This window comes from Salvia hispanica, chromosome 2 (assembly GCF_029641045.1).
Source record: "Salvia hispanica isolate PSC_SH4W2 chromosome 2, Shi_PSC_v1, whole genome shotgun sequence".
NCBI classification, from domain to species: Eukaryota; Viridiplantae; Streptophyta; class Magnoliopsida; order Lamiales; family Lamiaceae; genus Salvia; species Salvia hispanica.
Window position 1 is genome coordinate 43,661,696 of NC_142693.1, and position 13,919 is coordinate 43,675,614.

Genomic DNA, 13,919 nt, shown 5'->3' on the forward strand with positions numbered 1-13,919 from the left:
TTCATTTTCACGACAAACAGATTGTCGAGTGGAATCGATGAGACTCGTTCATTTTAACTAAATGGCCAGTCAACCACGTCTTGTCTTTGTGTATGAAGCAGTTATAAATCTTGGTCAAATAATGATAACAAATTAACAAAGAAAATAGTCATTAAGTCTACAGATTAATACACTTGGTCTAACAATAAAAAAAATATGGCAGTCGGTCTATTTCATTTTATCCGAATTTTTTGTCTAATCAAAACTCGATCAGTATGGTGGCTTAAATCTGCTGATCTGTGATAATTTCTTCACCCTCACTTTTATAGTAGTATTTTTTGATAGCGTTTTGTTTCGTTATAGTTAATTATTGTATTATTATTTCGCTAGTTTGATTAAGTTTTTCAACAGAATGCTACTGCAAAATATCAAAGTATTTTTCTAACTTGACTTTGACTTTGAACAACGATCAGCGACTTTAACTAAATAAATTAATATTCCACGTGAGTAGACTATTCCATGTCATGCCTCAGTATTCTTTTAGAGTAAAGGCCATAACTGGACCTGAATATAATTTTGGTCCTAAACTTATCTTTTAGATTTTTTGATCTTGCACATTTCAAATCGGATCACAATTGATCCCCCGTCAATAATTTCGTTAATTTTATAACAATCAACGGATTTAACTCAATTTTGACCAAATCATACTGTTAATTCTGATTTTTAATTAGCGACTTAAAAATTAAGGTTTTAATTAAGATTTTCAATTTCTGCCAAGTTTTAATTAAGATTTTCAATTTCCGCCAAATCTCCTCCCCCACTACCGCCGCTGTCACCCTCCGCCTCATCTTCCACGACTGCTCTCGTGCAAGATCTTCTATGCTATGCTGAAATCTGAAACAGCAATGCAAAAAGCAAACACATACATATCATTATCAAATAAGTATATGAAGTTGCATCACAGAACAAAATAAGAGAATCCGTAAGAGGAGAAGTTTTTGTGCATTTGTAGATTTTTTTGGCAAGGAGCTTGAAGTTTTGATGGATGTAGGAGCAATATTTTTTGGATACAGATTCATTTTCATTACTGTGAATTTTTCACAGACACTAATCATATTTAGAATTTGCAGATATCACAGTTGAAGGAACTACTGGAGCTATTTTTCTAAACACAGTTGAGAAATTGAATGTGAAAGAAGAGTAAAACAGAGGGGTGGAGAATCGATGAAGAGTAAGAACTGTAAGAACTTCAATACCGCCGACGAAGCAGTCATGGAAGAAGAGGCGGAGGAGGGCGGCGGCGGTGGTGGGAGAGGAGATTTGCAGAAATTGAAAACCTTAATTAAAAACTTAATTTTTAAGTCACTAATTAAAAATCAGAATTAACAGTATAATTTGGTCAAAATTCAGTTAAATCCGTTGACTGTTATAAAATTAACGGAATTATTGACGGATGACCAATTGTGATCCGATTTGAAATGTGCAGGACCAAAAATTCCAAAAAATAAAGTTTAAGACCAAAATCATAAAATGGTCATATAATCAAACTTGTGTTCCACCAAAAATTTACACAGCCCAAGGAAGGAAGGGCTTAAACCCTTACCAATTTTTTTTTATATATACTTTTTAAATTTTTTAAAAATTTCTGAAAAATATCTTTAGTACTCTCCAAACTACTGTATGTAAAGTCTAAAATGTAAAAGATTGACCAAGAAGGAGGGGTTGAAATTGGAAATTAAAAAAGGAAGTTTAGAAATAAATAGTTGTCGGTTGCTGCTGGAGGAAGAAGATAAGATAACCAAGACTAATTAAACTATTATTTCTTCCGTCTCGCAATTAGAGTCTTATTTTACTATTTCTGTCTATCACATTTTAAGAGTCATGTTTCACTTTTATCATAAATGGTAAGTAGGTTACACATTCCATCAATTTATTTCACTCACATTTTATTATAAAACTAATACTCCCTCCGTTCCTCTATAGCTGAGTTGTATTTCTTTTTGGGTTGTCCCACTGTAGCTTAGCTGAGTCAACAACTTTTCTTCTTTCTTATTTTACTCTTTCTTACTTTATTCTCTATTCATCTCTCTACCTTTTTCATTTCCTACTTTATTACTCCCTTCGTTTTTTTAAAAATAACAACTATTTCCATTTTGGACAATTCCTTAAAAGTTGAAACTTTAGAATCTTTCTATTTTAGGATATGGACCTCACAATCTACTAACCTACTTTCACTATTTTTTTCATTTTCTCTCTCTTACTTTAGCAATTTCTCTCACTTACTTTACCAATTATGCATTAAAACTCGTGCCGTTTTAAATGTTTCTATTTTTTTAATACGGAGGGAGTGTTCATTTACTTAACTCACGTAACACACTTTCTTAAATTCCGTGCTGGAAAGAAACACCTCTATTACAAAGAGACGGAGGGAGTATATAGAAATGAGATCCACCTTCCATTAACTTATTTAACTCAATTTTTTTATATTTCTTAAAATTCGAGCCAAAATTAAATATGATATCTATTGTAGGACGGAGGGACTATAATCTATAGATAAAAGGCGAGTTTTAACTTTGGTTTATATTATTTATGAAATTTTGGGTGTGAACTTAAATATTGATAAATTTTGGACCAATCTGAATATTTTTCTTAACAGTTACCTAATCAATTGATCATACACTAAATCAATAATTAATATGACAGTTACCTAATGAATTGAGCACTACCTCCACCATTTAGACGAATTTGATATGATTAAAAATGACATCTATACTAATATATCTATACAGTATATAAATGTGGAGTTTTGGAGAAATTTACAAGATTGCCATTGAATTTTAAAAATTATATTATATATATATATAGAAAAATGATCAATACAAAAATTGATATATATATATATATATATAGGGATGTATTCAGGTCAGAACGCTAAGTATAAGTAAAACTCAAAACACTTGCAGTCCATTGGATCTTATGATCTAACGGTTAGATTAATGCCACGTGTCATCTAATGATGTAGAATTTTAGACTAATAATGTAGCTCGGATAATAATGTAGCATTTTAGTTTAATAATGTACAGTTTTAGTCTTACAATGTACATTTCTAGTCTAATAATGTACCTCGGCTAATAATGTAGATTTTTAGTATGATAATATAATTAATCACAACCATCCAATCTAATGATCCAAGGGCTGTGATTAGTGCTGTGTTTTACACTAAGATGCTGTAAGGACCCTAACACACCCCTATATATATATATATATATATATATATATAGAGGGGTGCGTTAGGCTCCTTTGCACCCTAAGTGTCCTATTTCCTTCTTAATCTCAGCCCTTGGATCCTTGAATTGGATGGTTGTGATCAATGCATTATTAGTCTATAATGTTGCATTATTAGCCGCTGTGCATTATTAGAATGAAAATGTGCATTATTAGTCTATAATGTTGCATTATTAGCCGTTGTGCATTATTAGAATGAAAATGTGCATTATTAAATGACACGTGGCATTAATCTAACCGTCAGATGACAAAATCGTGGGGCTAGGATTAAGAAGGAAAAATGACAAAAGATATGAAAAGTATTTGAATACATCCCTATATATATATATTAACTAATACTCCCTCCGTCCCGGCTAAGATGACACATTGCTTAGCCGGCACGGGATTTTAGGAGTTATTGGTTAAAGTGTTTAACTGGAGAGAGAGAGGGTGGGTGGAAGTATTAAAGTAGAGAGATAAAAAAAGATGAATATTTTAATAGGAGTGAGAAAAAGTAGTTGAGTGTATTAATTGGAGAGAGAAAGTTACTAAAAAAGGAAATGTGTCATCTTAATTGGGACAAACTAAAAAGGAAAACGTGTCATCTTAAGCGGGACGGAGGGAGTAACTAATAACTTTCAATATTGTGTGTTAAAAATATCAATACAAAGACATATTTATATCAATACAACATGTAAATTTAAAATGTCAACACAAAGACATAAGTTTATCAACACAAGAAGATTGATAAATTTATGTCTTTGTGTTGATGTTTTTAACATACAAAATTGATATTAGTTATTAGTTATTACCGTAAGTTAGTTAGTATTTGATCACACACACACACATATATATATATATATGAAAATGATCAATAGAAAAATTGATCCAAATACAAAATCCAGAGCAAATCTTGACCATGAGATTTGACAATCTAATGGTCAATAATTAAAGAAAAACATGGAGGGTCATTATAAAGCACTTTTAGGTCATATTATAAACTTTGAGGTTGAGGTCATGTTAAGATCCTTTTATGTCATCCTTATTATAATGACGTAAAAATAAGCTTACGATGACCCAAAAATGACCTCCATATGCTTGGTTCTGTATTTTTGTATTAAAAATGGGTTTGCATAGGGTCCTATTAACCACAAATCCATCCTTAAAGACCAAACTAGAGATCAAATTAGGGTCACTCATTTTTGTTAATCTTATGGTTATGATTAAATTTACAATTAATTTAATATTTTATTTAATAAAAATGTTTTTTTTTGTAGATTTTTTAATTTTTTTAATTTTTTTTTAATTTTTTTTATTTTTTTATTTTTTTTATTTTTTTTAATTCGATAAAAACTTGCTGGAGTAAATAATGAACTATATTCACTACATAATGAACTAAATGAATGTATGTTATGAACTTATTACTTCATTCAGTCGTGCTATTACTTCATTTCGTTAGTTTATTACTTCATTTATTCATGTTATTACTTCATTCTATTAGTTTATTACTTCATTCGGTCATGCTATTACTTCATTCCATTAGTTTATTACTTCATAATGTGTTATGACATAATTATCTTTCAGTTGGGTTTAGGGTTATTACTTCATTCCGTTAGTTTATTACTTCATTCAGTCATGTTATTGTTATGAGCTTATTACTTCATTCAGTCGTGTTATTACTTCATTCCGTTAGTTTATTACTTCATTTATTCATGCTATTACTTCATTCTGTTAGTTAATTACTTCATTCTGTTAGTTTATTACTTCATTCAATCATGTTATTACTTCATTCTATTAGTTTATTAGTTCATAATGTGTTATGACATAATTATCTTTCAGTTTGGTTTAGGGTTATTACTTCATTCCGTTAGTTTATCACTTCATTCAGTCATGTTATTACTTTATTAGTTTAGTACTTCATTTCGTTAGTTTATTACTTCATTCAGTCATGCTATTACTTCATTCCTTTAGTTTATTACTTCATTCAGTTATGTTATTACTTTATTTCATTAGTTTACTACTTAATTTCATTAGTTTATTATTTCATTTTATTTGTTTATTACTTCATAATGTGTTATGTCATAATTATCTTTCAGTTGAAGTAAATTCAGTATATAATGAATGCGAAAAATTACTTCATAACATACATTCATTTAGTTCATTATATAGTGAATATAGTTCATTATTTACTCCAGCAAGTTTTTATCGAATAAAAAAAAATTTAATTTTTTTTAAAAAAAAAAAATTAAAAAGGTTTTATTTAATAAAATATTAAATTAATTCTAAGTTAATCATAACCATAAGATAAAGAAAAATGAGTGGCCCAAATTTGGTCTCTAGTTAATCATAACCAATTTTAAAGACTGAACTAGAGACCAAATCTGGACCATTATATCTAGTTTTTTTTATGAGATGTGCTGCTGTGAAATTTTTTTCAGCTTCATTACAAGCCCATTTTACTTCATTATATAGGTTTATTACTTCATTCTGTACGTAATACCTTGAAACTACAACATGTTTTTACTTGCTTCCAATAGGTTTTGAAATAATTCAACATATGCTTCATTCAAATTCATTGACGTGGGTTTTTTGCTTGATTAATATTTAAAAATGCAATTTATTCAAGTGAGTTTATTACTTCATTCAGAAACGTTATTACTTCATTGGATAAGATTTTTACTTCATTCTCGTAGGACTTCAAATGCTTCTACACATACTTCATTCCAATAATTTTACATCATTTCATGTGTTTATTAAACCATATTAGCGCCATGGCGTTGGTGATAGATATTGTAGAGAGAAAGAACGGCACGCGACGGCGAAACCACATTTACATACTGGAATGAAGTAAAAACCTACTGGAATGAAGTAAAAACCTACTAGAATGAAGTAATATATTCTGGAACAAAGTTAAATCTTCGTAACATGTTAGTATGACTTATTTACCTTCAGATGAATTAAAATAGGCTCGTGATGAAGGCGAAAATAATTTATAAATTTCTGTATCTTATCCATAAAAAACTAGATCTAAAAGCCCTAATTTGGTAGGGTTCGATGGTTCGGTCTTTAAGAGTGGATTTGTGGATAATGGGACTCTATATAGATATATTTATTTAAAAGCTATTTAAAAGCTATTAAATGTGGGATTAAGTGGAGTGAGTGGAAGGTTTTACCAAGTCATGTGTGAATAAGTGGAGTGAATGGGAAGTTTTAATATGTCTACATACACGATGCTTGAGGTCATGGAAATGGAAGAAGATGAAAACTCTCTTGTGTTTCATACGAAAGGCTCTCATTTTGGGGCGACGTCACCACTGGCACGCTGGCCTTCTGTTGTCACGACCGCGCCTTACTAAGGATAACATTGCTCGTGACGTAACTAGGGGAGGGGAAAAAGAAGAGGGGATAGAAAGAGGATGAAAGAATAACAATAAGACACTCAAATACGTTTTAATAAGATAAAGAAGGTTCACAAGGCAACGAAAGATCATGAAGATAAAAAAAAGTGTTTATCACAAGTCACTCGTTGCTAATCATTTTCTTTACGATCCGTCTAATACAAAATACTCCAATAGTGCACAGCGGAAGGTGTTGCAAACGCATGGCCATATGTGTGAAGACATATTCCACAAAAATCCTACAAAAGAGATGAGACGACCACCAACTCCACTCAGTCATCATTTCATCACAGCTCAACCTGCACATTTAGAAATACATGCAGGGCTGAGTACGGGGTACTCAGTGAACACAGTGCCGAAAGTTACACATATAAGAAAAGTTATCATTATCATGCCATCACAATAACACACGGGAGTTTTTCTTAAAGGCCCGAGCTTACTAAGTTCGTTTTCATAAAGTTCGTCTGATGAGACTAAGTTCATTCCAGCAATCCGCCATATCTGATAGTTCATTGTGTGTCGGGAAGGTGGCCACCTTCCACGATCACATTGACCGGCCAACCCTTACGATGACTCACGGTCCATTCCTTTGTGTACACTAACTCGAATAGGATCTTGGTCCTATTGGAGCCGATTTCGATTCATTCATTCATTTGGCATCGCCAAATAGATAGGCATCATAAAACAAATAATTAATGGCACGATATCATTTTAAAAAAAAAGTAAGTGCGATTTTATCAAATAAAAATCATTTCATATATACTTGATAAGTTTATCCACACTTAATGTGTTGGATATAAAGCCCACCTCAAAGCTTCCAAATAAATCTCTACATAAGCTCGTCTTCGAATACCAAACTCCGTGAACATGCCCTTCTTGAAAAAGGGTATTGATTCAATCAGTCTTTAAAATATTCATAAAGTGCATGAAATGCAATGATCCTACATGGGGAATGCATCCTATGTTCGAGGTTCGATCAAGGTAACTTCATTCCATCAAAACTTATGGCTCTCTATTTTTAAAGAGACTTTAGAAGTAAAAGATGACTATTGGAGAGAACTCATTAAGCTAATAGATTTCTATATATAAGGAATTATTTTAGGGATTTCATGGTAATTAAAACTAGAGATTGAATTAGAATAATTGATCATGAGATTAATTATTTACCGAATATGAGGGTGTCAGTTAATTCTAAACCGTTCTTAATCTCAACCAAAAGATAAAGAGCCCAAAGATGGAAAATTAAGCTTGTCGTCAAAATAAAAGTCCAACATAAAACAAGTTGCAGCTTTAGTTCCTCCAATTAATTAAGAGTCATTCGATACGAAGTTGTGGACACTAGAGTGGATCTGGATTCAAGATCAATGGTGAACTCCAAAGACTAATCTAGGGCTAAGCCAAGTAATTGGCAGGAAACACATCTGGAAACATACACCCCACTTCTTCATCTTACATTTTTTTTTCCACTTCGCGTTTGGGTAAACAGGGTAGACCGAGTAAACTTATCCGCACGACTGCCGCTGTTGTAGAGCAGTTACTATGGATTTTTGCTTATCCCTGGCGATTCCATGTGAACGTGTTTTTTTTTTTTTTGGGATTTGGAAAGAAATTGGTCGTGGTTGCATATTATAGTAGCATAGTTCTCGGTTAGTCAAATCAAACTCAGGATCATGTTGGTGTTCCACATTCACATAACACTCATGTTGTTGGTCATGATCTTAAGCTCTCCCATAAGACTTCTACATTCGAGGAAACACGTCTAATTTCTACAATTCCTCTCATTGGCAACGACATTCTAATTCTATGTTTAGCTTGCTTTATTTGGATGTCTAAAGTTTCTACGCAGGGTGCTGATACGAAAAAGTGGAAAGCAGCCGTACAAAAACAGAGAATAATACATACACCGAGAAGTATGGTCATTCTTGCTAGATTCTCTTTGCCCCTTTTTGCTTATTTTGTCTCATAGCATAGGCGTGAGCCTTTAAGAGTAGTCTTGGTCATAGGGGTTGTTGTTGCAACGACATTTAAGGTAGCCATGGGGGAGGCTGCTAAGGTTGCATCTCCAATACTTGCAGTTGTGAGCATTGGGCGGTTGTTTCGACCTTGTTGATTCTCCCATTTGAACTTCAATTCGACATTATTTACATTCACGTATCGACCAATCATCTACTTACGCTTGTGAGGGTCTACGAGATGTAAGGATCTAGAAGGACTTTTACATCTATTTCTTGAAAGCGTACTATCTATGTATATAACATACTTTCGCTCTTCTAGAGGGTCATCGCAAGTGGCACTTAGTCATGGAATATATAAAACTTGTCCTACTTATGTCGATCTTCTGGTCGGTGCATCACATTTGTGTATTTCCACCTAAGGGCACTTCCTTCTTTTGTGAATCTTAAAAGATTTAAAGCATTGTCCTTTGTTCATGCCTCATGTAGGAATCTCAGGGATTTACCAGTCTTAACTTGGATAAAGTGAGTAGATACTGAAAGGGAATTGGAATTTTGAAATAATTCCAAGGTCATCTAGAAGGATAAAACGACCGTCACTAGTCTGATCAAGCGATCATGGGTTTTCGTAACAACCTCTTACATATAGCTTGCAACAACTAATTTTAAAAAAAAATAGAATAAAAACTAGGTTCAATTGGGCTCATCACACCCACTCAACAGACACACATACTTTCACAAGGTCTAAGCTATATCCATAGAGCTTAATAGAAAATTCTTCTAGGAGATTGGTAGATGGACTAAGTTAAGAAAACAGGATATGAGTGAACCAAATCTAAATTCTCGTAGTTGACTGTCAATTCAGTTGACCAAACAGGTTAGAAAGAGTTGTCAGAACATTGGATGATGTATCTATCCGAGTAAGTCCCGACATACCCAATTAATGGAAGAATTAAAAAAAACGATTGTTGAGAAGTTGAATTGACTATCGATTCATCACATCATAATTATGAAAATGAATTTGATGGCTTTCCAAGTCTTTTATAGGTAATACAAGCAACTCTCTTAGGGAGAAAGTAAAATTTAAGATTTAACTTGGAGTTTTAAAAAAATTTAACGACACGTGAAAGAGTCTTGTGGCAAAGGTAAATCCTAAATTTGTAAGAAAAGAATTTACAAATCATATATTGAGAAAGAGAACGGCCAACGAGATATTCAAGGGCAATATGCTATTCTTGAAAGTTAATTGCCTTAGAGGCATAATTGTTTCAGAGATGAGATTTGTTGGTAGAACTCATGAAGTCATTACTCTTACAAAGGACAAGTCAAAGAATATTGACTTCAATCAATGACTTTTAAAAAGATGAGGGCAAGACACAAACTTACGCGTATTGAAAATGAACCACCACTTGGTGCAGAAAGAAAGGAACAAAATGGTACACTATTCTCGAAATATGAGTCAATCAATATCTTTATCAGAAAGAGAAAAAAAATTTGGGGCTCCAAGTAAGTACTGGTGGTTAAAATCGCCATTGTGATCCATAAGACGGTACTCCACATTCGTCTTCTTATAAGTGGGATAAGAGAAAACTAGGTAAATCCTAGGTTCCTAATAGAGATCATTTTATAGTCGTGTCTGGTAACTTTTGTTGATGAACATATCTTCATAGTAGTCTTGGTACACCACAACAGTCATTCCCGTGAAAATTTAGAAGTCGAAACATAGAAGAGATCTTTAGGATAGTACGATGTTGTTATTATTAACTCACTGAATCCAAGGATTTTCATATAGCTTCTTCCCGTCGGTCTATATTTGTCGAGTATATAGACTCACCTCATTCGGATGACATTCGTGCTGACGATTTTTATTTATTTATTTATTTTTAACTACTTCCTACATCACTCTTAGACAAGTTGGCGCGATAGACCTGCCTCAAAATCATTTCTTGTCTGTCATCATTCGGCAATCGGTTTCTTATGACATTGTATGTATAACTAGGATTCTAAGAGGACTCATGTCTAAAACAACTTTAGCTCAGTATCGGCACTTTGTCGGGCCTGGTTTTATGATAATTTTTCTCGTAAATTTTTGTCACAGTCAAGCATTAGGAAGGAAAATTTAGCAAAGAACGGGTATTAGTTGGTTTCATTCACTCTTGAGAATTAAGATAGTAGTCGACTCAAATGTCCTCAAGGTTTAGAACACTTGAGCAATAAGACAAGTCCATGTTGTTAATCAGTAACAACATTTTCTTTAATCTTGTTTGTTTATTCTGTATACTGAATGACTCATTGATACGTCATTCTCTTTATTTCCATTGCTCATGAAAGAGAATCATACATATCATTCTAAGTTCAAACTAGGTTCAAAAGGGACAGTTCATCTTAAAGCATTTTATGTTCTTCGATGATAAAATCCTAAAGACAAACTTAAAGAGTTATTCATTTCCTTTAACCTCTTAAGCTTTTCACATAAAAACTCACACTTTCAACTTTTGCTTCAAAAAAAGTAAGTTACCTTTTTTTTCGTTGAGTGTGATGAACTGGTGCTGAGCTTTTATCGAGTCGACACATAGTCAAGTGAAACAAGTCAAAACCATTTAAAAAAAAAAAGACTCTCGGGTTCAGAGCGGAAATGAAACCTAGGCTCTGATAACACTCTGTCACGACCGCGCCTTACTAAGGATAGCATTGCTCGGTGATTCGTAACTAGAGGAGAGGAAAAAGAAGAGGGGATAGAAAGGGGATGAAAGAATAACAATAAGACACTCAAATACGTTTTAATAAGATAAAGAAGGTTCACAAGGCAACGAAAGATCATGAAGATAAAAAAAAGTGTTTATCACAAGTCACTCGTTGCTAATCATTTTCTTTACGATCTGTCTCATACAAAATACTACAATAGTGCACAGCGGAAGGTGTTGCAAACGCATGGCCATATGTGTGAAGACATATTCCACAAAAATCCTACAAAAGAGATGAGACGACCACCAACTCCACTCAGTCATCATTTCATCACAGCTCAACCTGTACATTTAGAAATACATGCAGGGCTGAGTACGGGGTACTCAGTGAACACAGTGCTGAAAGTTTCACATATAAGAAAAGTTATCATTATCATGCCTTCACAATAACACACGGGGGTTTTTCTTAAAGGCCCGAGCTTACTAAGTTCGTTTTCATAAAGTTCGTCTGATGAGACTAAGTTCATTCCAGCAATCCGTCATATCTGATGGTTCATTGTGTGTCGGGAAGGTGGCCACCTTCCACGATCACATTGACCGGCCAACCCTTACGATGACTCACGGTCCATTCCTTTGTGTACACTAACTCGAATAGGATCTTGGTCCTATTGGAGCCGATTTCGATTCATTCATTCATTTGGCATCGCCAAATAGATAGGCATCATAAAACAAATAATTAATGGCACGATATCATTTTTAAAAAAAAGTAAGTGCGATTTTATCAAATAAAAATCATTTCATATATACTTGATAAGTTTATCCACACTTAATGTGTTGGATATAAAGCCCACCTCAAAGCTTCCAAATAAATCTCTACATAAGCTCGTCTTCGAATATCAAACTCCGTGAACATGCCCTTCTTGAAAAAGGGTATTGATTCAATCAGTCTTTAAAATATTCATAAAGTGCATGAAATGCAATGATCCTACATGGGGAATGCATCCTATGTTCGAGGTTCGATCAAGGTAACTTCATTCCATCAAAACTTATGGCTCTCTATTTTTTATAGAGACTTTAGAAGTAAAAGATGACTATTGGAGAGAACTCATTAAGCTAATAGATTTCTATATATAAGGAATTATTTTAGGGATTTCATGGTAATTAAAACTAGAGATTGAATTAGAATAATTAATCATGAGATTAATTATGTACTGAATATGAGGGAGTCAGTTAATTCTAAACTGTCCTTAATCTCAACCAAAAGATATAGAGCCCAAAGATGGAAAATTAAGCTTGTCGTCAAAATAAAAGTCCAACATAAAACAAGTATTTACATTAATTAGGATAGTCCAAGGTAACAAAGGCCAACTTCTCTTTTTCTCATTATTTTCGGCCCATATAAGAAACAAGACGAGCCCAATCTTTAAAAAAAAAGGTAGTGCCCTTATAATAGTCATATTCACAAATTGATTTGAAACATACGCCATTTTTCTCTCTCATTCCTCCTTCAACCTCACGTTACTCTCCTCTCTCTCTCTCTCGCCATTCCCCGCGCCGGCCATGGCGTCGCCGGCGAGCGACGCCGGCCGCTGGTCGCGGCTCTCTCTCTCCCACTCTCTTCTGCCGGAGGCAGCCACCCTCTTTTGGCTACGGCGTTCGGCCGCTGGCGTGCAGCACACTGCCGTCGCCATCGCTCTGACTCCAGGTACGTTCTCTTCCTCTTTTCATCACACATATACACGCACACCCTCATACACACATAGAAACACACTCACATTTCTCTCTGTGGTTCAATTTCAGTCACCGAGCTCGCCTAGTGAGTGCAGCAAGTTTGTCCGGGCAGAGGGGTCAGCGTTGGGCTGCTCGGGACGATATAGCGGTGCCCGGTCAGCGACCATGGGTTCACGGCGCATCGTGTACAGCAGCTGCGTGGGCGTGCGTGTGTGTGTGGCTGCCGCGAGCCCGCGAGTGGCAGCAGCGGTGGCTGTCCGGCAGCCACGGTATCGGCACGGTTCGGGCAGTCCGGTGTTCTTCTATGTTCACTAAAAGCTATGTTCTACTATCTCGAGCTCAACGTTATTTCCATGGTTATCAAAATTCATAGTTCTTGATTGCTTAGGAAAAGAGACAATATGTATAGTGATTGGTAATTTGCAAGAAAGTTTGTTCAAGAAACATGATCCTAAGCATGATCATTTCTAAGTTCCTGGCTTACAAAAGATGGTGTTTGACATGAGAATTTCCTAATGTTCATGTTTTGAATGTGGTACGAAAATGGCTATGAAGCAAAAGGATTATTGAGATAAATTACCTTGAGGAAAAGAAGAAGTGAAGGTGGCGATGAGAGACTCGATCTCCTCTGCTTGGAAATTTTCTAAATCCTCACTTTGAGATAATTTTGTTTGGAGATTTTGTGGTAGAACAAAGAATAAAGAATGGTGTGGTTGTAGTATTTATAGAAGAAATGGTGCATGGGAAAAACATGGATCAAAGCTTGATTCATGGAGGAATTTCATTGTCCAAAAGTTATGAACTTCTTGCCAAATGAGGCAAGTTGTCACCTCAATCATTCACTATACCATTAATGGCAAGAATATTACATCTTGTCGCTTAAAAAGACGTGAGCCGTCATTGGGAAAACG